General features: G+C 45.7%; 1 long non-coding RNA gene across 1 annotated transcript; it reads left to right on the forward strand.

Moving 5' to 3' along the window:
• Window positions 1-722: 722 nt before the first annotated feature.
• Window positions 723-19,942, forward strand: LOC307047514. The gene is made up of 3 exons (XR_013810459.1): window positions 723-830; window positions 18,723-19,176; window positions 19,378-19,942. It is a non-coding gene; the product is annotated as an uncharacterized lncRNA (long non-coding RNA).
• The last annotated feature ends 1,602 nt before the right edge of the window (window positions 19,943-21,544 follow it).

Genomic DNA, 21,544 nt, shown 5'->3' on the forward strand with positions numbered 1-21,544 from the left:
ATAAACTACTTATGGAACAAATGTCTTTTAGGCCACATTAAAATTGACAAAAATGCTCAATCTTGTTCTCTGGAGAGGACTTCGAAACTCAAATTACTGAAAAAGTACACAGTAAAAGTAGTTCATATTATGTTTGCAAGTAGTCTAAGAAGTACTAAGTACAAACATGGCAGTTTCATAAACTACTTATGGAAGAAATGTTTTTTAGACCACATTAAAGTTGACAAAAATGCTCATTCTTGTTCTCTGGAGAGGACTTTGAAACTCAAATTACTCAAAAAGTACACAGTAAAAGTAGTTAATATTATGTGTGCAAGTAGTCTAAGAAGTACTAAGTACAAAAATGGCAGACTCATAAACTACTTATGAAAGAAATGCTTTTTATCCCACGTCAAATTTAGACGAAAATGCTCCTTCTTGTTCTCTGGAGGGAATTTTGCCATTCTCAAAAAGTACACAGTAAAAGTAGTTAATAGTATTTGTGCAACAAGTTTATGAAGCAATAAGTCCTAACATTATTCTCATAAATTACCCTGTTCCTCAATGGCAAATAATAGAAATGAACCACATGCCATCCTTTACTTTGAAATCCAGCTTCCCAGGGTTGTTTTATTGCATTACCGTAAACCTGTGACTAATCGCGCACTCGAAATACAGGGGCGGCTTGTTTGACCGCGCAAAAGTGAAAGACGGCTGGCTTGACCGCAGTGAGGGAAAGAATTGTTTTCCCCCTCGAAATGCCCCGCCCCCAACTGTGACGCAATGCCGACTGTATGCCCTTTGCTGGGGAGACGGCGGCGAAACTCCGTCCGCCGCTCCCCACTCCCCACGTAAGTATCGTGTAATATAGTTAAATGTGTGTAGCCTAGGCTATAAATAATTGTAGACTCACAAGCGTGCACTTATGGTCGCGCTACAGAAAGGAAGGGGAAAAAAGGGAAGTTTTAGTGATGATTTAACCTTATTTATTGACGAACGGAAGAGAGCAGGAAGTGTGTGTGTGTGTGTGTGTGTGTGTGTGTGTGTGTGTGTGTGTGTGTGTGTGTGTGTGTGTGTGTGTGTGTGTGTGTGTGTGTGTGGCCCGCCGCGCCACCGTCAGTGGCGGAGTCAGTCACTCTGTGATCCGCTCCGTCACAGTCCCACAGATCAATGGCCAGATAGCAAAAAAGGTTTGGCCCAGATTCGGTCCACACAAAACACCTTCATCCGGCCCACATAGCACATGGAATGATGGCACTTGGGCGCTCCGCTCCTGTTTGCCAGTATGCCAGTATAGTAGTAGTATTGAAAATATTTGATTTGAACAAAACAAGAAAATAAATCTGTATTTCTAACAAAGAACTTGAAGGCTATTCATAGGCTTTTTCCAACTCAAAATTGGGACTTCCTAGTTCCCCCAAATGCAGCATAGTTTAAATATGGGATGAAAAAGTTAATGTCAGAAAAACATATTAATAACTGTTTTCTTTAAGAAAGGTATTGCTATTCATTATTAATATTAAAACATTGTTTTATTTTGTATTTATTGGTGTTATAATGTCACCCTCAGGATAAAAAAATTGTCACAGTTTGCCTCCAAGTCCCTTCCTCCAGCCACACTCATCCCCAGCCCTCTGCTTTACGATCTGTCCCTGTCTCAAGCCCGTGCTCACCTCCCAGGCCATGAACTTTCTTCCTAGACCTGCCATACTCGAGCCATCTGATGCCCTCAGACCTTTTCACCAGACTTCATCATTCCCCTGCTCACCTTTTCTCACTTCTCTCATCAGCCACTCACTACATTTACCGGTCAAGATCCTTTTTTCTTTGCCATTTCCTTCCAGCTGCTATATACTGTAGCTGTCTTGAGTTTTTGCTTTTGAACTTCTGTCACCCGATCCTGGACCAGAACCTGCTTACCTCCCTGCATATTGTCTATCTACCCGTTACCCGTTCACCTGCCTGCCTGTTTGCCTACTTGCATCTGCCGTAAGCTAATTTGCAATAAAACATTGCACTGCTTCAGTCTGACTGCATTTGTATCCCCTGCTGCCGGCACTTCCAACCCACACTTGTGGAGCAATCTAGAAGTTCGATCACACATGGCCTGTTAGTACCCAGTTTGGCTCGTTGATACCATATTATAAGGCACAGTTTATTGTCCCAAGAAGACATTTGTCTTCTACATTCTACAATATACATTCAAAGATCAAGACCATAAAACAGTGAACTTCACAAGTCTGAACCTAATCACTCAGACACTTCACTTACACAATATAAAACATAGTAAGTCAACTGACTATAGCATATGCAAGAGCTACTGTATATTAATAAAAACAAGATTGCCATTTAGAAGCACATTAAAGCCCCCCCCAAACAATAATGGTCACACTGACCTGGGGTCAAAGATTGCGAGATTCACATTACATTATCTCTGTGTGTTTGCTTACACATATGTTATAGCACGTACCATGTTAACCACAGTGGTTTGGGTTTGAATCCGGCCCAGGCGCTTTGCTGCATATGTCTCTTTCCACTGAGCCTGTCTAAAGCAGCAATGCCCAAAATAATAATTTTTAAAAAAAAACACTGATTGTAACAATTATCTTTTTAGCATCAGGGAACCTTCACAAGGATAGACTTCTGGTCCCTACAAACCCTAAGCCGAGTGTCTGCAACCTGCAGCTCCAGAGCCTCATGCGGCTCTTTTCCCATCGACAGTGGCTCCCTGCAGCTTTGACAATACATAACATGGAAATTAGTAGCAGTTAGTTATTTGATATGTGTTTGAGCAGGGGACAAACATTCAAAGGGAACATCTAGGTGATACTGTGACACTAAAAGAAAAAAGAGTTTGAGTATCCGGCCTACGATGAGTGAAGTGCACGTCACATCTGTCTCCAGAGCGGCTCAGTGAGCTAACCCTGGATTAATGTTTCTCTTTACTTACTAAGAATAAGAAAAGTCTCAGTAAAATAAGTTTGATACTTTTGTAAGTGATCAATTTCTATTGTATTAATATTTCACAAATATGCAGAAAGTTCTGGAAAGTGTATAATTTATTGCAAACGTTCTCTTCATAAGGGTTTGTTGATTTGATTTGTTTTAACGGGTAAATACACACATGTCAAGATTTCTCTTTATAGTCGTTCTATAATTTTATATTATGCAACAAACCCACATTTCTGAAACATGCAAATCAAGCAAAAAGCATGAGCAAAGGAAGTGCTGTAAATATAATATAAAGTATAGTGTAGTACAAATATGTTTTGCGGCTCCAGACAACATTTATTTGATGGAAGTGAGGGCAGATTGGCTCTTAAAATAGTAAAGGTTGCTGACCCCTACCCTAACCCTATTTAGGGGCAATGGATGTCCACTTGCGGGAGACGACAGACAGTGGTGCGGTTAGCCAAAGTGACAATGGATGTCCACTTGCGGGAGACGACAGACAGTGGTGCGGTTAGCCAAAGTGACAGACCTAATGTTAGACCAATTTACAGGCAATGGACGTCCACTCTCGGGAGAGAGACCTCCAGCATGTGTCCCTGACATGGAGACTCTGTTTATTTCACTCATCCAGGACAGAGACCGGGGAAATCTCCTCTCTGTGGCCCCTCCAAGACCCCCAAAGGACGGACCACAGACCTCCAGCATGTGTCCCTGACATGGGCACCTCCATAACCTTGCACACCGTGAGTCCCCGGACTCCCGGACTTAAGCACTCCCCCACGGACTAAACCCAGATGTTCACACCCTACAGAACTCCATGCCCCTGGTTAACCTAAAGGGGGTGGATTTTGCGGTGCTTTACCGTCCGCACATCGGTATCCATATTCGGCCTTATTCACGGCACCACCACCCCTTCTGTGGAGGATATTCTCATGCTCCTGGTAACCCTTTAAATAGTCTGATACTGTCAGGGCTCATCACCGCACTTTACAAGCCATAAATAATGTTTAAATGGTCGGGGAAAGTGTTTTTAAACGTCTGGAAGAGAGTTGTAGCCTGTCATTTTGCAGGATATAATTTAACATGGAACCTCTCCTGGAAATGCGCAGAGTATGTCCATTTCCAGGAGAGGTTCCATGTTAAATTATATCCTGCAAAATGACAGGCTATAAGCCAGGAACAAGTGTTTGAAAGGCGGGGAAAAGTTGTTTAAAATAGTCGGAAAAGTGTTTTTAAACGTCTGGAAGAGAGTTGTTGCCTGTCATTTTGCAGGATATAATTTAACATGGAACCTCTCCTGGAAATGCGCAGAGTATGTCCATTTCCAGGAGAGGTTCCATGTTAAATTATATCCTGCAAAATGACAGGCTATAAGCCAGGAACAAGTGTTTGAAAGGCGGGGAAAAGTTGTTTAAAATAGTCGGAAAAGTGTTTTTAAACGTCTGGAAGAGAGTTGTTGCCTGTCATTTTGCAGGATATAATTTAACATGGAACCTCTCCTGGAAATGCGCAGAGTATGTCCATTTCCAGGAGAGGTTCCATGTTAAATTATATCCTGCAAAATGACAGGCTATAAGCCAGGAACAAGTGTTTGAAAGGCGGGGAAAAGTTGTTTAAAATAGTCGGAAAAGTGTTTTTAAACGTCTGGAAGAGAGTTGTTGCCTGTCATTTTGCAGGATATAATTTAACATGGAACCTCTCCTGGAAATGCGCAGAGTATGTCCATTTCCAGGAGAGGTTCCATGTTAAATTATATCCTGCAAAATGACAGGCTATAAGCCAGGAACAAGTGTTTGAAAGGCGGGGAAAAGTTGTTTAAAATAGTCGGAAAAGTGTTTTTAAACGTCTGGAAGAGAGTTGTTGCCTGTCATTTTGCAGGATATAATTTAACATGGAACCTCTCCTGGAAATGCGCAGAGTATGTCCATTTCCAGGAGAGGTTCCATGTTAAATTATATCCTGCAAAATGACAGGCTATAAGCCAGGAACAAGTGTTTGAAAGGCGGGGAAAAGTTGTTTAAAATAGTCGGAAAAGTGTTTTTAAACGTCTGGAAGAGAGTTGTTGCCTGTCATTTTGCAGGATATAATTTAACATGGAACCTCTCCTGGAAATGCGCAGAGTATGTCCATTTCCAGGAGAGGTTCCATGTTAAATTATATCCTGCAAAATGACAGGCTATAAGCCAGGAACAAGTGTTTGAAAGGCGGGGAAAAGTTGTTTAAAATAGTCGGAAAAGTGTTTTTAAACGTCTGGAAGAGAGTTGTTGCCTGTCATTTTGCAGGATATAATTTAACATGGAACCTCTCCTGGAAATGCGCAGAGTATGTCCATTTCCAGGAGAGGTTCCATGTTAAATTATATCCTGCAAAATGACAGGCTATAAGCCAGGAACAAGTGTTTGAAAGGCGGGGAAAAGTTGTTTAAAATAGTCGGAAAAGTGTTTTTAAACGTCTGGAAGAGAGTTGTTGCCTGTCATTTTGCAGGATATAATTTAACATGGAACCTCTCCTGGAAATGCGCAGAGTATGTCCATTTCCAGGAGAGGTTCCATGTTAAATTATATCCTGCAAAATGACAGGCTATAAGCCAGGAACAAGTGTTTGAAAGGCGGGGAAAAGTTGTTTAAAATAGTCGGAAAAGTGTTTTTAAACGTCTGGAAGAGAGTTGTTGCCTGTCATTTTGCAGGATATAATTTAACATGGAACCTCTCCTGGAAATGCGCAGAGTATGTCCATTTCCAGGAGAGGTTCCATGTTAAATTATATCCTGCAAAATGACAGGCTATAAGCCAGGAACAAGTGTTTGAAAGGCGGGGAAAAGTTGTTTAAAATAGTCGGAAAAGTGTTTTTAAACGTCTGGAAGAGAGTTGTTGCCTGTCATTTTGCAGGATATAATTTAACATGGAACCTCTCCTGGAAATGCGCAGAGTATGTCCATTTCCAGGAGAGGTTCCATGTTAAATTATATCCTGCAAAATGACAGGCTATAAGCCAGGAACAAGTGTTTGAAAGGCGGGGAAAAGTTGTTTAAAATAGTCGGAAAAGTGTTTTTAAACGTCTGGAAGAGAGTTGTTGCCTGTCATTTTGCAGGATATAATTTAACATGGAACCTCTCCTGGAAATGCGCAGAGTATGTCCATTTCCAGGAGAGGTTCCATGTTAAATTATATCCTGCAAAATGACAGGCTATAAGCCAGGAACAAGTGTTTGAAAGGCGGGGAAAAGTTGTTTAAAATAGTCGGAAAAGTGTTTTTAAACGTCTGGAAGAGAGTTGTTGCCTGTCATTTTGCAGGATATAATTTAACATGGAACCTCTCCTGGAAATGCGCAGAGTATGTCCATTTCCAGGAGAGGTTCCATGTTAAATTATATCCTGCAAAATGACAGGCTATAAGCCAGGAACAAGTGTTTGAAAGGCGGGGAAAAGTTGTTTAAAATAGTCTGATACCTCCAGGGCGCATCACCGCATTTTACAAGCCAGGGAAGGTGTCGGAATCCTGGGTAAACATTGTTTAAATAGTCTGACACCTGGCACTGTATTTGCCCCTGGGAGAGGTTCCATGTTAAATTATATCCTGCAAAATGACAGGCTATAAGCCAGGAACAAGTGTTTGAAAGGCGGGGGAAAGTTGTTTAAAATAGTCTGATACCTCCAGGGCGCATCACCGCATTTTACAAGCCAGGGAAGGTGTCGGAATCCTGGGTAAACATTGTTTAAATAGTCTGACACCTGGCACTGTATTTGCCCCTGGGAAACTTCAAGGTTATATTCATGTTTTATTATTTATTTAATAATCACATGATTTTTACAAAAACAGTATACACAGTATACATATATACAATAATAATAATAATAATAATATAACAATATACATAATAAAAACATGAAAAGTGGTGAAAATGAGAAAATGTATCCGAAAATAGTGCCTCCTAATGCGGGCATGTGGACAGTAGCCACAGACTCACAGGCACACACACACATGCAGAGATCCAGGGGGCGGAGCACATGGCTTTTTTTACCCAGAAATAAGTCTATGAGAGGCGGGGAGACTCAGAGGACAGGCTGCGTCACCTCACTTTGTAACCCAGGAAAAGAGCAGGAATTCTGGCTGCGTGAGTGTTAAAAGTGCATTCATCTGTGTTAATCCGACAGCCGCAGAGGTGCTGACGCAAAGCAGGCGGAACAAATTGATTATTTGAACCAGGAATAAATGTTTGCAAGGCAGGGAAAGTGTTCCTGCAGCCCCTCCATAACGGTAATAATGATTAGAAATGATTTCCAGGGCAGAAAGCGTTTTTTAAATGTGGAAAAAAATATGTTAAACTGTTTAAAAAGCACAAAGTGATTTGAGTGCAGTTCTCATGTGTCCCCACAGGAGGGCGCGTCGTCCCAGGGAGCACAGTGCATGGTGACAAGGTACGATTTATACCCTAAAATAGCATGCTAAGTGTGGGTGGATTAGTTTCAAAGCATGCACACTCTGCTCGTGTCAGACTTCCATCAAATAGACCGGGGAAAACACCTCTCATTAGCCCCTCACAGACCACCAAAGGACGGACTAAGCAGCTCCAGCACGGCTCCCTCACATGGAGCTCAGGTTATTTCATACCTCCAGGAGAGGGACCGGGAAAACCACCTCTCTGTAGCCCCTGACAGAGCCCCAAAGGACGGACTAAGGACCTCCGGCAACAGTGGCACTTCCATAACCTCGTGCACCGTGAGACCCCGGGCCCCCGGACTTAAGCACTCCCCCACGGACTAAACCCAGATGTTCACACCCTGCAGAATCTCATGCCCCTGGTCACCTTTAAGGGGGGGTGGATTTTGCGGTGCTTTACCGTCCGAACACAAGCATCAATATTCGTCCTCCTTCACAGCAGCAGCAGCAGCAGCAGCAGCAGCAGCAGCAGCAGCACCTGCCCTGCTGCACTTCCATAACCTCGTGCACCGTGAGACCCCGGGCCCCCGGACTTAAGCACTCCCCCACGGACTAAACCCAGATGTTCACACCCTGCAGAATCTCATGCCCCTGGTCACCTTTAAGGGGGGGTGGATTTTGCGGTGCTTTACCGTCCGAACACAAGCATCAATATTCGTCCTCCTTCACAGCAGCAGCAGCAGCAGCAGCAGCAGCAGCAGCAGCAGCAGCAGCAGCAGCAGCACCTGCCCTGCTGGAGGTTCACACTTTAACTTATTTGTATTCGTTTTTTTTTGTTCCCCTCCTCTGCCTTACACATCCTCCCACGCTCGAGCACTCCTCACTCGGACTAAACCCCTCCATGCACACCGCCAGAACCAGAACCTCACGCCCCTGGTGACCTTAAAGGTGTTTGTCTTTGTTTGTTTTTGTACTCCACATAGACAGGCAGGTGTTCAGCACCACGGACAGAGCGGGCCCGCTGCTGCTGCTGCTGGAAGGTGGAACACTTTGAGTCTTTTTATTTTCTCTTTTCTCCCTGCTCCTGCACACACCTTTTGTTACCCTCCTCTGCATTACACATCCTCCCACGCTCGAGCACTCCTCACTCGGACTAAACCCAGATGTTCACACCCTACAGAACTTCATGCCCCTGGTTACCCTAAAGGGGTGGATTTTGCGGTGCTTTACCGTCCGCACATCGGCATACATATTCGGCCTTATTCATGACACTACCACCCCTTCTTTGGAGGATATTGCAGTATATAATTTAACATGGAACCTCTCCTGGAAATGCACAGAGTATGTCCATTTCCAGGAGAGGTTACATGTTAAATTATATCCTGCAAAATGACAGGCACTGTATTTGCCCCTGGGAACCTTCAAGGTTATACTAATGTTTTTTATTTATTTTTTATTTAATTATCACACCACTTTTACAAAAACAGTATACAAAATAAACATAATAACAACATGATTAACAGGGGCCTGGGGGCCATATTAGCCGTCTAACTTGTACAGTGCACCGGGGAAAAAAGGTTGAGTCCACGGCCCCTTTCCCCTCATCAGGAGTACCAATCGGTCCTGAAGAAGAGGTATCGCTGCTCTCCGCCCCTGAATCCTCTTCGGAGGTAGCTGACGGTGGTAGACCTCCTTCTGATGATGATGCTGCTGCAGCTGCTGCCGCCGCCCTGAACATGGAGCGGGTCTTCAATGCCTCCTTTATTCCAGGCGTATTCGCGTAGAACCGGTCTGCAGTGCTTACGTCGTGGCACATAAACCTAGCCAGAATCGACCTGCTTTCTGGATCTTGGTGATGCTTGATATTGTCAGCCAGGGCAGTGCGCAAGATGGTGAAGGTGACGGCTGTTTCTAGCCCAGCATCAGCCCAAGCCCTCTTCAAGTGAGCGTTCAGGTTCTTGGAAGCCTGCTTCCCCGATGTGAAAAGGAAGAATTCATTCTGAGGACCCGACAAGCCCTCTTTTATCCCCATCCACCGCATGACCCAGCTAAACTCCTTTATTGTAAGCACCAGCTGTGCTTCACCAAATGTCTTGGCAGTCTTGTGATCCTGCACGTGGATGATGTAGCCCTCAGCAGTGCCCCTTCTGTCCGCCTCAAAGACCTCCGTGTTGGTCATGTTTGCATACACACCCGGACGGTGGCCATACAGGAGGCTCCAATGGAGGGTTAGATAGCCATATAGCAGGTACTAGGTGATTGAGGTCGGATTGCTAGCCATCAGGTCAAGGAGATCAGGGATGCGCTTCTCAGCGGCCGCCATGGCGGCGAGAAGCTCCGCCTGGCTCGGCAGACGATCCAGCTTGTCCCTCTTCACCTTAAACTGGTGGAGAGTGACAGACTTTTTCAAATCGTTAATGTTGGCTTTCACCTCTCTGATGATGTTGGTCATATCAGACTGGGTGAGCCTGCACCCCCGGAGCTTTGATGCAGACAAGTACCTCAGGAAATGGTTCACAGTCTTCAGGAACAACAGCGATGTTGTGACTGTCCGGCCCGACTCTGAAATATACTTGCTCCAGCCACGGACCCTCTTTGTGTCTTTTAGAAACAGCCAGTCTGACAGCCGGTCAACACCATGGGCCATGAATACTATGAAGTTCTTTATCCGGCTGACATTGGACATACAATTCTCTTTCCGTTTTACTGTCGGTGCAAGACCCTCACAATGACCTCTGTATGTCTGAATGTACGTCTCCATGCTTTTAGGCAACGTGATTTCACGCATGGTATTCCGCAGTCCCTTCCCAGTGCACCATTGATTTTGGGAAGAGGGCCAGTCCTTAGCCAGATTAGCTTTCAGCTTATTGGAGACAGACGCACGGGTCTTCTGGCATACAGGGGTCTCACTACAGGAGGCTTCTACGGACCGCATGACAGTCTGCATCGGGGTCTTGCTTCCGGAGGCTTCTGGGGACCGCATCACAGACTTGAGAGGGATCTCACTCGCAGAGGCTTCTATGGACCGCATGACAGTCTTCACTGGGGTCTCACTACCGGAGGCTTCTGGGGACCACATGACAGTCTTCACTGGGGTCTTGCTTCCGGAGGCTTCTGGGGACCGCATCACAGACTTGAGAGGGATCTCACTCGCAGAGGCTTCTATGGACCGCATGACAGTCTTCACTGGGGTCTCACTACCGGAGGCTTCTGGGGACCACATGACAGTCTTCACTGGGGTCTTGCTTCCGGAGGCTTCTGGGGACCGCATCACAGACTTGAGAGGGGTCTCTCTACCGGAGGCTTTGTCGGACCGCATGACAGTCTTCACCGGGGTCTTGCTTCCGGAGGCTTCTGGGGACCGCATGACAGTCTTCACCGGGGTCTCACTACCGGAGGCTTTGTCGGACCGCATGACAGTCTTCACCGGGGTCTTGCTTCCGGAGGCTTCTGGGGACCGCATCACAGACTTGAGGGGGGTCTCACTCGCAGAGGCTTCTATGGACCGCATGACAGTCTTCACCGGGGTCTTGAGAGGGGTATTGCTGCCGGAGGCTACTGAGTTCATGTCGGGGGTACTTGGGATTGCTACGCCCTTAAATCGTATACATTCTTCGTCTTCCTCAAGCAGAGCAGCAGTGGTATTCTGCTTCCTGGGTTTTAGACCCTGTTTTAGCCTGGAGCGCAGGGTCTTCACCTCATCAATGAGGGCATCCTTCTGAGCCCTCAATGCCACATTGTCCAGCCTCACCTGCATGCAGTCCTCTTCGTCACACTCGGTATGTGGGGAGAAGGGTGGAGGGTGCACCGGGTATTCCTCCTCATTGTCTATATCCAATGATGTAGCCATTCCAATGATGGGATTAGTCTCTCGGAGGTCATGGAGCAACTGCAGGGCCACACTATGCTTCAGCCTTGCCATGACCTGATGTGCCTCATCTCGGGAGAACTCAGGGTGGTCATGAGTTACATGACGGTGTAGTTTCCTCCCAGCATACGAACACCCTGTGATGGGACAGGGTTTGGTCCGAACATTTATTCTACCACTGGCCATTTTAAGAATGATGCCTCTTTCATCCAGGTTCCGCACTGCATGTTTGTGCTTAAGGTGCTTATTCAAAGCCAGATAGCGGAGGCTGCACACCGGGCATTCGGTCAACATCCTTCCAAAAACACACACAATGAATTCTATTTAAATGGTTTTCTGTTTCTCCGTTTATATGCGTTAGCCAACTGCTGATTGCAACCATGGGTCCGATGCTTCAATGCAGGGAACACGGACCAAGGGGAGGACTTGGGTTACCACCTGGTTAAAATGGTCCCACCTCCGCACCAACGCGACTGGCGATGGGTCCGATACATTGATTGTTTTTTGTTTCATGGTTCTGCCACGAACTCACAAGACAGTTTTGGGTACAAAACGTGGGGGTAACAGTACCTCCGGGCGCTCCGTCCCGCTCCGGCTTTCGCCGCAGCGGGGGGAGGAGGCATTGAACCCCTCGCACCTGCCCCCGGAGGAGGCAGGGGAGTCAGGTACCCGGAGGCGCACGGTGGACGGCCAGGGCGAGACCGCCACACCGCACTGGAGTCAGAGTTCCGAGTTTTTCGAGCCAGGTCCCGGTGAAACGCAGTACGGAGCACCCGGCAGGAACCTCCAGCAGACCCCCCCGCGCGGTTCCCTCGGAAGAGGCGGAGAGGTGGGTGTTTTTCATCTGCTGGCGGACTGCCGGGGAGAACGTGCTGCTCGGGAGCCAGGCTCAGAGTTAGTGGAAGTGAGAGCCCGTGCACCTGCCTTTTACAGCAGGCACGCGCTGGTATCGGGGTGGGGAGAGAAGGTAGATGCAGAGGCTGCAGAAACAGCCAGAGCCTTTCCCCTCTAACACACCCCTCATTTGGTTCATGAGCACTGGGCAGAGTCCCCTGTCAACTCTCCTTATATTCCTCCGGAGACCAGTTGGGAAATGGCAGCATCCCACTTCACCTGGTAGACCATATCGTTAAATGAGCTCAGTAATGTACTGCACAACATCACATGGGTAAAATGAGCTATATCATGCACTGCAAAATCACATTTGGTTTATTTCCAAAAAGCCTGGAAAAAACACATATCCATCATGTCCTGTAAAATATCATTATTGGTTTATGTCCGCTCCAGGATTACCCGTAGTTTGAATGAACCGACCGCCAAGCACCGGAAGCTGGACCCGGGGGAGGAGGCCCTCCGATGACGGGTCAAAGTTGATGATACCGCAGCTGGCTGGACACTAGCCGTAGAAGAACACCTGGGCGGGACCAGGCATGTCCCTCTTTGCAGACAAGCATATGCGCTCCCAGGCGCAGAGTCAATCCCACAGTTTGGAGGAACCGACCGCCAAGCACCGGAAGCTGGACCCGGGGGAGGAGGCCCTCCGATGGCGGGTCAAATTTGATGATACCGCAGCTGGCTGGACACTAGCCGTAGAAGAACACCTGGGCGGGACCAGGCATGTCCCTCTTTGCAGACAAGCATATATATGTGCTCCCAGGAGCAGAGTCAATCCCACAGTTTGGAGGAACCGACCGCCAAGCACCGGAAGCTGGACCCGGGGAGGAGGCCCTCCGATGGCGGGTCAAATTTGATGATACCGCAGCTGGCTGGACACTAGCCGTAGAAGAACACCTGGGCGGGACCAGGCATGTCCCTCTTTGCAGACAAGCATATGCGCTCCCAGGAGCAGAGTCAATCCCACAGTTTGGAGGAACCGACCGCCAAGCACCGGAAGCTGGACCCGGGGAGGAGGCCCTCCGATGGCGGGTCAAATTTGATGATACCGCAGCTGGCTGGACACTAGCCGTAGAAGAACACCTGGGCGGGACCAGGCATGTCCCTCTTTGCAGACAAGCATATGTGCTCCCAGGAGCAGAGTCAAACCCGCAGTTTGGAAGAACCAACCGCCAGAGCACCGGCACGAAGCCGGGCCGGCGGAGGCCTTCCGATGGCGGGTCACGTTTGCCATTCGATCAATGTCTTTGCAGACAAGCATATATGTGGTTGTTACGCAGGATCAAATAGGTAGTTTGATGAAGTAGGGTCCTGTGCCCGGAGCAAGGCCAATTGCTGAATGCCGCAGCCGACTAAGGCCGCTATGCCACAGTGGAGGATGAGAGAAACAGGTGTTTGTTTTGCATTCCGCGGCAAAGAGGGGAGGTGGAACTTCCACCCCGCTACGGAACCTGTGGTGGGACCCCTGAGTCAGACGGTTCGTCTTGGAAACGCTTCATATCGGTCGGCCTGGGAGGTAAGAGACACGCAGGGTAACGGACACGCAGGGTTACCCCCACGCAGCCCACGCAACACGGAGGAGGCAGGGGAGTCTGGTACCCGGAGGCGCATGGCCGCAACACCGCACTGGAGTCAGGGTTTCGAGTTTTTCGAGCCAGGTCCCAGTGAACGCAAGACTCCAGCAGGAGCCTCCAGCAGACCCCCCCGACGTTTCCCTCGTCCCTCCCGGCCATCAGAGTCGAACCCGCAGTTCGGAGGAACCGACCGCCAGAGCACCGGCACGAGGCCGGGCCGGCGGAGGCCCTCCGATGGCGGGTCGCGTTTGCCATTCGATCAGTGAGAAATCAGAAGAGGAAGGGGGAAGAAAAAAGACTAACTTGTCTTTTTGGAGAACCATCAAAAATGGGTGAAAATGAAAAAATGTATCCGAGAATAGTGCCCCATAAGGCGGGTAAAGTCCCCTGTCAACTCCCCTCACCTTCCTCCACACTCTGAAAAAGTCAGAGTTATTTTTTGGAGAACCATCAAAAATGGGTGAAAATGAAAAAATGTATCCGAGAATAGTGCCCCATAAGGCGGGTAAAGTCCCCTGTCAACTCCCCTCACCTTCCTCCACACTCTGAAAAAGTCAGAGTTATTTTTTGGAGAACCATCAAAAATGGGTGAAAATGAAAAAATGTATCCGAGAATAGTGCCCCATAAGGCGGGTAAAGTCCCCTGTCAACTCCCCTCACCTTCATCCACACTCTGAAAAAGTCAGTTATTTTTTGGAGAACCATCAAAAATGGGTGAAAATGAAAAAATGTATCCGAGAATAGTGCCCCATAAGGCGGGTAAAGTCCCCTGTCAACTCCCCTCACCTTCCTCCACACTCTGAAAAAGTCAGAGTTATTTTTTGGAGAACCATCAAAAATGGGTGAAAATGAAAAAATGTATCCGAGAATAGTGCCCCATAAGGCGGGTAAAGTCCCCTGTCAACTCCCCTCACCTTCCTCCACACTCTGAAAAAGTCAGAGTTATTTTTTGGAGAACCATCAAAAATGGGTGAAAATGAAAAAATGTATCCGAGAATAGTGCCCCATAAGGCGGGTAAAGTCCCCTGTCAACTCCCCTCACCTTCCTCCACACTCTGAAAAAGTCAGAGTTATTTTTTGGAGAACCATCAAAAATGGGTGAAAATGAAAAAATGTATCCGAGAATAGTGCCCCATAAGGCGGGTAAAGTCCCCTGTCAACTCCCCTCACCTTCCTCCACACTCTGAAAAAGTCAGAGTTATTTTTTGGAGAACCATCAAAAATGGGTGAAAATGAAAAAATGTATCCGAGAATAGTGCCCCATAAGGCGGGTAAAGTCCCCTGTCAACTCCCCTCACCTTCCTCCACACTCTGAAAAAGTCAGAGTTATTTTTTGGAGAACCATCAAAAATGGGTGAAAATGAAAAAATGTATCCGAGAATAGTGCCCCATAAGGCGGGTAAAGTCCCCTGTCAACTCCCCTCACCTTCCTCCACACTCTGAAAAAGTCAGAGTTATTTTTTGGAGTTCCATCAAAAATGGGTGAAAATGAAAAAATTTATCCGAGAATAGTGCCCCATAAGGCGGGTAAAGTCCCCTGTCAACTCCCCTCACCTTCATCCACACTCTGAAAAAGTCAGTTATTTTTTGGAGAACCATCAAAAATGGGTGAAAATGAAAAAATGTATCCGAGAATAGTGCCCCATAAGGCGGGTAAAGTCCCCTGTCAACTCCCCTCACCTTCCTCCACACTCTGAAAAAGTCAGAGTTATTTTTTGGAGAACCATCAAAAATGGGTGAAAATGAAAAAATGTATCCGAGAATAGTGCCCCATAAGGCGGGTAAAGTCCCCTGTCAACTCCCCTCACCTTCCTCCACACTCTGAAAAAGTCAGAGTTATTTTTTGGAGAACCATCAAAAATGGGTGAAAATGAAAAAATGTATCCGAGAATAGTGCCCCATAAGGCGGGTAAAGTCCCCTGTCAACTCCCCTCACCTTCCTCCACACTCTGAAAAAGTCAGAGTTATTTTTTGGAGAACCATCAAAAAGGGCTAAAAGTGTTGAAATGTATCCGAGAATAGTGCCCCATAAGGCGGATTGAGTCCCCTGTCAACTCCCCTTACCTTCCTCCACACTCTGAAAAAGTCAGAGTTATTTTTTGGAGAACCATCAAAAAGGGCTAAAAGTGTTGAAATGTATCCGAGAATAGTGCCCCATAAGGCGGATAAAGTCCCCTGTCAACTCCCCTCACCTTCCTCCAGAGCCCAGTTCAAAAACTTTAAGTTTGGTAAGAACCATGCTGGGGGGTCTCCAGGCAACAAAATGTATCCGAGCCAAAGTGCACATACAGCGGATGAATTCCTCCATGAAGTTACACAGCCGTTTTTTTTCTGAGTCCTCTCAAAAACCGGGTTTCCGATTTCGTGCAGAAGGTAGCTTGTAAAACATGAACGGTTTTTTACAACGGAGGAGGGGAAGTCTGGATTCCCCTCTCCGTTGTACCTTGCAACGGGGGAGGGGAAAAGTGTTCGGCGCTTCGTCCCGAAGCGCCGAACACTTTTCCCCTTCTCCAATTTTTCAGATCCCCTCTCCCATGTAATTTTAAAAGTTCATTTTTTGATTATTTTAACATATAATTGACCGTTTTCTTTCATTTTTTTTTCATTCCACGGGTGGGGGCCTATGGCAGGCTGCCTATGAGCTCCCAAATTTGGCCCGGATCATCCGGGATTTGTGGGATAAGCTCCATAAACTGACAAAGTCATCCAAATATGTCGCTTTTATCGCCCAAAGATATATCATGCAAATACATTAAAATAGTAAAAGGTACGATTGTGCTCGGCATTAACCGGAATTTGATTTATATAGCCCCCAAAAAATGATTAAAAATCATTTTCGTGGGGAAAAGTGTTAAAACGCCTGATTAAAGCATTTGCGGGACCCCAGCGATCTCCAGACTAGTTGCATTGTGTCGGGGACCCTGGTTATGATAAGACCCATCATTTAAATGCCAAAAACATCATTAAAAGTCACTTTTAGGGGCAAAAAACAGCCTCTGTCCACTTCGTTAACAAACTGATAGGCAAATGGACAAAAGTGTGAATAAAGCATTTGCGGGACCCCAGCGAGCTCCAGACTAGTTGCATTGTGTCGGGGACCCTCCGCAATGATAAGACCAATCATTTAAATACAAAAAACACCATTAAAAGTCACTTTTAAGGGCAAAAAACAGCCTCTGTCCACTTCGTTAACAAACTGATGGGGAAATGGACAAAATCGTGGTTAAAGCATTTTGCGGGACCCCAGCGAGCTCCAGACTAGTTGCATTGTGTCGGGGACCCTCCGCAATGATAAGACCAATCATTTAAATACAAAAAACACCATTAAAAGTCACTTTTAAGGGCAAAAAACAGCCTCTGTCCACTTCGTTAACAAACTGATGGGGAAATGGACAAAATCGTGATTAAAGCATTTTGCGGGACCCCAGCGAGCTCCAGACTAGTTTCATTGTGTCGGGGACCCTGGAGAACGATAAGACCCATCATTTAAATACAAAAAACACCATTAAAAGTCACTTTTAGGGGCAAAAAACAGCCTCTGTCCACTTCGTTAACAAACTGATGGGCAAATGGACAAAAGTGTGAATAAAGCATTTGCGGGACCCCAGCGAGCTCCAGACTAGTTGCATTGTGTCGGGGACCCTCCGCAATGATAAGACCAATCATTTAAATACAAAAAACACCATTAAAAGTCACTTTTAAGGGCAACAAACAGCCTCTGTCCACTTCGTTAACAAACTGATGGGGAAATGGACAAAATCGTGATTAAAGCATTTTGCGGGACCCCAGCGAGCTCCAGACTAGTTGCATTGTGTCGGGGACCCTCCGCAATGATAAGACCAATCATTTAAATACAAAAAACACCATTAAAAGTCACTTTTAAGGGCAAAAAACAGCCTCTGTCCACTTCGTTAACAAACTGATGGGGAAATGGACAAAATCGTGATTAAAGCATTTTGCGGGACCCCAGCGAGCTCCAGACTAGTTTCATTGTGTCGGGGACCCTGGAGAACGATAAGACCCATCATTTAAATACAAAAAACACCATTAAAAGTCACTTTTAGGGGCAAAAAACAGCCTCTGTCCACTTCGTTAACAAACTGATGGGCAAATGGACAAAAGTGTGATTAAAGCATTTGCGGGACCCCCGCGAGCTCCAGACTAGTTGCATTGTCTTGGGGACCCTCCACAAGGATAAGACCCATCATTTAAATACAAAAAACACCATTAAAAGTCACTTTTAAGGGCAAAAAACAGCCTCTGTCCACTTCGTTAACAAACTGATGGGGAAATGGACAAAATCGTGATTAAAGCATTTTGCGGGACCCCAGCGAGCTCCAGACTAGTTTCATTGTGTCGGGGACCCTGGAGAACGATAAGACCCATCATTTAAATACAAAAAACACCATTAAAAGTCACTTTTAGGGGCAAAAAACAGCCTCTGTCCACTTCGTTAACAAACTGATGGGGAAATGGACAAAATCGTGATTAAAGCATTTTGCGGGACCCCAGCGAGCTCCAGACTAGTTTCATTGTCTTGGGGACCCTCCACAATGATAAGACCCATCATTTAAATGCAAAACCCACCATTAAAAGTCACTTTTAGGGGCGAAAAACAGCCTCTGTCCACTTCGTTAACAAACTGATAGGCAAATGGACAGAAGGGGGAACACGGCCCAGCCGCTGCTCCGCTGCTCCAGACTATGTGCATTGTGTCGGGGAGCCAGGTCAAACCCCTCCATGCACACCGCCAGAACCAGAACCTCACGACCCTGGTGACCTTAAAGGTGTTTGTCTTTGTTTGTTTTTGTACTCCACATAGACAGGCAGGTGTTCAGCACCGCGGGCCCGCTGCTGCTGCTGCTGGAAGGTGGAACACTTTGAGTCTTTTGATTTTCTCTTTTCTCCCTGCTCCTGCACACACCTTTTGTTCCCCTCCTCTGCCTTACACATCCTCCCACGCTCGAGCACTCCTCACTCGGACTAAACCCCTCCATGCACACCGCCAGAACCAGAACCTCACGACCCTGGTGACCTTAAAGGTGTTGTCTTTGTTTGTTTTTGTATTCCACATAGACAGGCTGGGGTTCAGCACCACGCACAGAGCCTACCCGCTACCTCCAGGGCGCATCACCACATTTTACAAGCCAGGAAAGGTGCATGGATCCTGGGTAAACATTGATTAAGTGTTTTTAAATGTGTGGAACAGTGTTTTGTCACTTTCAAAACTCTCCTGTCATTGACCGGAGAATTTGGGTCGATGTTGTATTCAATCTGGCCATTAATATTCCAGTGAGACGAAGTACGTACATTGACCGGAGTGATCCCATGTTAATGTTGTCCAAATACCGGAACATTCCCTAACCTGCGAGCAGACGTTTTCCCGCATGAAGCAAATAAAAAAATCCAACGAGGAACAGACTCTCAGATGAACATTTGCATCAAACTTTGAGACTGGCAACCACTAGGCTACACCCAGACATCGGACTTCTCACCAGCCAGAAGCAAGCACACAGTTCACACTGATATGGTAAATATACTGATTTTAACTATTACAATTTTATATGGCTGTAAACATAAACTATGATTTTTTGATGAAATATGATTAATGTTTTTAATGCATTTTAATGAATAATGCTACACTGTATTTGTAAAATCACATCACAAGGAACAACAGGCAGCATATTTATGTAATTTACTGAATGTGTCCAATGTCATCCCTTTATGCCAGGTTTCCAGGCAGCAAGAGAGGGGACTGCAACTGCTGACCTCAAAGATCACTGCCCATCCATCCTTCCTTCCACCCTGGCTACAAGTACCAATTCAGTTCACCTACTGCACATATTGCTGACTTCCCATTCTGTTACTCTCTTCTAGTTTAACCTGCCGAGGGTTTACTGCTCAGTCTCTCCTCCCAATCTCTTCTCTCAGCATCTGCCTCTCCATCGTTGTCTCTCTCTCTCCCTCTCTCTCCTCTCTCTCCTCTCTCTCCTCTCTCTCCTCTTTCTCCTCTTTATGCACTGCCCCTCATCTCAATCTCCTATTTCAAAGGGATGATAATTGTGCTGTAAAAGTGTTTGGGTGCTCATTGCATTTTCACCTTGAACAAAAAAAATCTCACCTGAATATACAAATAAGAGTTGGTTAGTTGATATATTGTTCACCAAGTTTCTTGTCTTGATGATTTCTCATCTCACTGTAATATAGGCCTACCATTTCTATTGTATCACTCATAAACTGTCAATCACCATGTTTTTCTAACCTTTCCTTGCTATTTTTACATGGTTGTTATTAGAAAATAAAAGGAATACCTGTGGTATTTCAAATTAAAAAAACATGTGAAGTACTCACTACTTTTGCAAATCACTTGTAATGATGAACTATTTTGTGCTAGAAATTTTGGCTATAACAGGCAGTGGCCTAGTATACAGCCCACATGATCGATCCCGGCCCCTCATCACAGTCAGGAACGATAATGTGGCCCCCAGAGAAAAAAGTTTGGGGACCCCTGATGTACACCATCACTGTGTGTTTAATCAGTAGTTACCGGTTGTATCCTTACTCAAACTATTTCACCATCTAATAATGCCAACTGGCTAGCTAACTAGCTTAGCAGTACAGCACTAACCTCATGTGACTGGGGGAAGGGGAGGGGAACACCCAACATGTGCAGATAAAAACCACACTGCTTGGAGACTTCGTTCAATAAAAATTAACATTCTCCCAAATAGTAGTTAACTTTATATAACATTTACTCTCTCTCTACTTCTCAAAACATCTTATTTCTCTCCTCTCACTCTTTCCTCTCTCCGCCCTGCAGCTGCCTGCTCCTGTCCACAAGTTTCTCATAAATCAACCCTTTGTGTAACCGTGTGAGATGGCTGGAGAAAAACCTTGTGCAGGACCTCTGTCATGCTTAAACATTAACAGATTCCCTCTGACAAACTTATACAACCTTCTTTTTACTTTCTACTGTTTCTTCATAAACTTAAAAACACAATTCTGGTGAATTGTTGATGTTTTCAGTTACCTGTCTACTTTAAACAAGCACCAACTGAGAGTAACTTTATATGATAACAACTCCTAAATAACATTACTGTATCTATTTCTTCCAGTGAGTTTGTTATTTAATGTTTAACAAATTCTCCTCTTTCAATGTCTTTATACTAGGTGGAAAAATCCACTATTATATTTAATTTGAATAAAGCCTTAATTTTAATGTACTTCATATACTCAGTAAACCTCTTTTCACTTTCCCCTTACGTTCCTGTATTTAATATAATTTTTCCCTTGGAATATAATTAAGTACAAGTCTTAGTTAATGACAACTACCATGAAATTCACAATGCAACGGTAGCAATCAGTTCTGAAAGACTATGTTTAAATAGCAACAAATCATTGTTTTTTATTTATTTCAATATATCCACCACTTCAAATCACACCTTGATCTGTTCATTTTCAATGTATTTCCTTCCAACTTCAGGCATTAGAGAAAAAAGCAAGCAGACACACTCTGGGCTGCTGCTCTCGAGAGGAAAAAGGGGGGAGGGACTCTCACAGACAAAGACAGAAACATCCCCCTCTGGATCTCTCATCCTTTTCAAGAGAAGGGGGGCTTCTTTCAACAATTAACACTTCTGCTGTAATTTTATTCAATTTTTCTGCTTGAACCCACTGTTCTCGTAAGCTCTTAACTCACGCTCCTCTCGTCCAAATTCTCCCTCTATTATGACTCCGTATCTATTTATCTGACTAAGGCTGTTTTATGTTCAATAATATATTCTATTTATTCACAAGCACATAAATATATCCTCCTCACTGTCTGTGCAGCTTTTAAGATGCGATATTTCTATCAACAGAATGGGAGTTAATCCCAACAGAACAAGAGATAGCGAGAT

This window comes from Notothenia rossii (assembly GCF_949606895.1).
Source record: "Notothenia rossii genome assembly, chromosome: 7".
Classification (NCBI taxonomy): Eukaryota; Metazoa; Chordata; class Actinopteri; order Perciformes; family Nototheniidae; genus Notothenia; species Notothenia rossii.